Genomic DNA, 3,923 nt, shown 5'->3' with positions numbered 1-3,923 from the left:
TCAATTAAATTTTATTATTACTTATTTCAGTTCACTTCATTTTATTAGATATTACGCGGTATTTTCTTCCTATTTGTCTCAGGTGGCTTATTTTGAAGCACAAGTAAAAATGGAAGAAAAGGAGGTGCAAAAAGGAAAGAAAATGAACCAAATGTCAAAGCCCAACCCAAAACACAAAACGCAGGTGCCATGCATGTGACGGACGTCACAGAGGGCGTGACGAGCGTCACGCCTTGCACACTCCTGTGACGGACGTCACACATGGTGTGACGAACGTCACACCATTCCCCTACATTTTTGGCGCAAGGAACGCCTCAGAGACGTTGAGGAGACGTTGAGGAGTGTTGAGCCCTATATCCACGCCATGCTTTTATACACGTTGAAGACCTTTTTGGCAGCGGAAGCGGTTACTCAAGCATATATAAATAGCCACTTGCAAAACCAAAAAGGGGTTCCGAAGCTTTTCCACATTTTTTCCTTTGCCGTTTTCGCTTTTGCATATTTTCTTTTCCAGCAACTTACGCATTATTGTTTCTTATTTATTTTTACGAGTTCTACACTATTTCCTTTGCAATTCCTATTTTCCTTTTTAGCATTTAGTTAATTCTTTTCGCACAATAGTTTCTACACCGGAAACTATTGTGCACCTTTTTACCGGATCTAACCTTACGTTAGAATCTAGTTTTTATTTCCTTCGTTTTGTTTTGTTGTTTAATTGAAGAATCCAAGAACAAATCCTACCGGCTTGTGGTGGAGTGTTCAAGACTATTGTTTAACTCATTCAGGTTCTTTAATTATTATTTAATGCTTTGTTTTATTGTTTATTTATATTATCTGCCTGGGATGAGTCTGTTTATGCATGATAAGTATTTTAGTTTGTTTAGCATGTCTGGCTAATTCGCTTAGATATCGGTATGTAAAGTAAGCGGAATAAGGAATCAAAACTAAGTCGGTTAAATTAAGTTTAGAATTAAAATCACTCTTTTTACGGTCCCAATTTACAGGTTTAATAACAAAGGTTTTTACGAAAGTAAAAGACATAAAGAAGTTAAAATCAATAGAGCGAGATTTTGAGGTTTTAACTGGACAGTGTAAATTAGACATTAATTCTAGATCAGGGCGAGAGCAAGTTTTAGAGTTAATTAAATTCCGATCTTTTCCAAAAAATATTTTTAAAGATTGAATGTGAGGACGAGAGTTAAGCATTCGAATTTAATTATATAACCTAAGTCAACAGAGCGAGAGTTTGAGATAAGGGTGTTTAAACGGTCAGTGTTTTCTTGAAAAGAGTTTCTATGGACTGTATTGCTTTCAAAAAAATGGTTTTTGACTTAATTATAAGTGACAGCTACATTAACATAAAATCATGGTTTATTCAACAGAGCGAGAGTTTGAGATAAAACTTTTAATCAATAAAGTCAACTGAAAAGATTTATTTTAAAACCAAGACCGACAAAGGATTGATTCCCTAATTACGACGATCTGCATACCGATATCTGCTTTATTAATATTTAATCTAGATCTTAGTTTAGTTTTTAGCTTTCCCCCAAACAATCAAACATTGTTCACCTTAGCTTTACGAAGTAACCTTAGATAACGGTATATCGATTCATAAGTCCCTGTGGGATCGATATCTTTTAAAACTACGCGATAGAACTGTGCACTTGCAGTTTGTACCCCAAATTCGACTCATAAAGTCGCGATCAAGTTTTTGGCGCCGTTGCCGGGGACTTTTATTTAATCGATATCGTAACTCTTCCGTTATGCTGTAGAGACTAAGGTTTCTTTTTCTTCTATTCTTTCTTTCGTTGATTTGTATGCCACGCACTCGCTCTCAAGGCGAACCGCTCTATTTACGAATCAACGATATCGAACTATATCTCCGAGTCCTACGACGAATTCGGGAATATCGTGCTGCAAACAATCTCCCTCCTAGATTTCAAAAACCTTTTTCCTTCGATAACCGAGATGGCAGAACCAGCTCGTGCTCTTAGAGATTACGCCGCTCCATCGCAAGATGAGCCGCATTCAAGTATTGCTCTGCCCGTAATCGAAGCAAACAACTTCGAACTTAAACCTTCGCTGTTGCAGGCTGTGCAACAGAACCAATTCTCTGGAAATCCTACCGAGGATCCAAACCTTCATTTATCCGTATTTGTCCAATACGCTGATACTGTTAAAGCTAATGGTGTCACTTCGGAGGCAATTCGACTTCGTCTTTTTCCTTTCTCATTAAGAGATAGCGCTAGAAGATGGCTTCAGTCTCTCCCTTCAAACTCTGTCACCACATGGAACGAGTTGAAGAAAGTTTTTCTTGCCCGATACTTTCCGCCAAGCAAAACAGCTATGTTAAGAGCCCAGATAAACGGATTTAAACAGAAAGACAACGAGTCTCTTTTCGAAGCATGGGGAAGATACAAAGACATGATGAGACTTTGCCCACACCATGGTTTGGAAGATTGGTTAGTAATTCACACATTTTATAATGGTCTCTTGTACAACACAAGGTTAACAATAGACGCCGCTGCAGGTGGTGCACTAATGAACAAACCTTATGCTGATGCTTACCAGCTTATCGAAAGCATGGCCCAAAACCACTATCAGTGGGGAACCGAACGAACAATGGTGGAAAAACCTCAAACGAAAACTGGCATGTACGAGATAAGTAACCTTGATCAAGTTAATGCAAAAGTGGATGCTTTGGTCCAGAAAATTGAAAGTTTAAATGTATCACCTCCAGCCGCCGTGGTTGCTATAACTCAGAATTGCGAGGTCTGTGGAATCCAAGGTCACACTCCTACGGATTGTCAACTCTTGAAAGGAATCCAAGCAGAGCAAGTAAACTATGCTCAAGGAAGCCCCTACTCGAATACCTATAACTCAAATTGGAAGAACCATCCAAACTTTTCCTATAAGAGTAATAATGCTTTGTACGCACCTGGACAGTCTCAAAATCAAGCCCCAGCTATACCTCCGGGATATCAGAAACCGAACCCATCCATGCCTAACAATAACGCCCCTAGGGAATCCAACTTGGAAATCATGATGGAAAACTTTATAGCTTCCCAACAACAAACCAATAAAGATTTCTTAAACCAGAATGTACACACTGGCGAACAACTTAAACAACTAGCAAGCAAAGTAGATGCCCTGGCTACCCATAACAAAATGCTGGAAACACAAATATCACAAGTAGCCCAACAACAAGCACCTACTGCTGCTCCAACTGGTACATTCCCTGGACAGCCCCAACCTAACCCGAGAAGCCACGCTCATGCAATTATATTAAGAAGTGGAACGGAAGTGGAAGGACCGTCTGATCCAAGGATAGAAAACCAAAACCCTAAGAAATCAACTGAGGAAAGTGAACCTAAGGAAAAGGAAGAGAGTAATAAGGAAACCCTAGAAAAGAAGGAACCTTATGTACCTCCACCACCTTACAAACCACCTATCCCTTACCCTCAAAGGCTTGTTAAAACCAAAGATGCGGGCCAATTTAGAAAATTTGTTGATCTCCTTAAACAATTAAACGTTACAATTCCGTTCACCGAAGCTATTACGCAGATGCCCTCCTATGCTAAATTCTTAAAAGAAATTCTTTCTAATAAGAGGAAACTTGAAGATAGCGAAACCGTTACACTCCCTGCCGAATGTAGCGCTATAATCCAAAAGATGCCTCCTAAACTCAAGGATCCGGGTAGTTTTTCTATACCCTGTCACATAGGAAAATTTGTCATCGACAAAGCCTTATGCGATTTAGGAGCCGGAATTAGCGTTATGCCTTTATCCATATGTAAGAAACTGGAAATGGGAGAATTAAGACCAACCAAAATGTCTGTGCAACTAGCAGATCGTTCCATCAAAAATCCTGTAGGAATTCTTGAAAACGTTCCCGTACGCATAGGTCAATTCTACATTCCAAC

At 39.3% G+C, this 3,923-nt stretch overlaps 1 pseudogene; it reads right to left on the bottom strand.

The window, feature by feature from the left end:
• Positions 1–2,353: 2,353 nt before the first annotated feature.
• On the bottom strand, positions 2,354–2,453 carry LOC127109423 (uncharacterized; annotated as a pseudogene).
• Between the last annotated feature and the right edge of the window lie 1,470 nt (positions 2,454–3,923).

Source organism: Lathyrus oleraceus, chromosome 7, assembly GCF_024323335.1.
Source record: "Lathyrus oleraceus cultivar Zhongwan6 chromosome 7, CAAS_Psat_ZW6_1.0, whole genome shotgun sequence".
NCBI lineage: Eukaryota > Viridiplantae > Streptophyta > Magnoliopsida > Fabales > Fabaceae > Lathyrus > Lathyrus oleraceus.
Note: the sequence above shows the minus strand (reverse complement) of the source record. Positions and strands in the feature narration are given on the sequence as shown.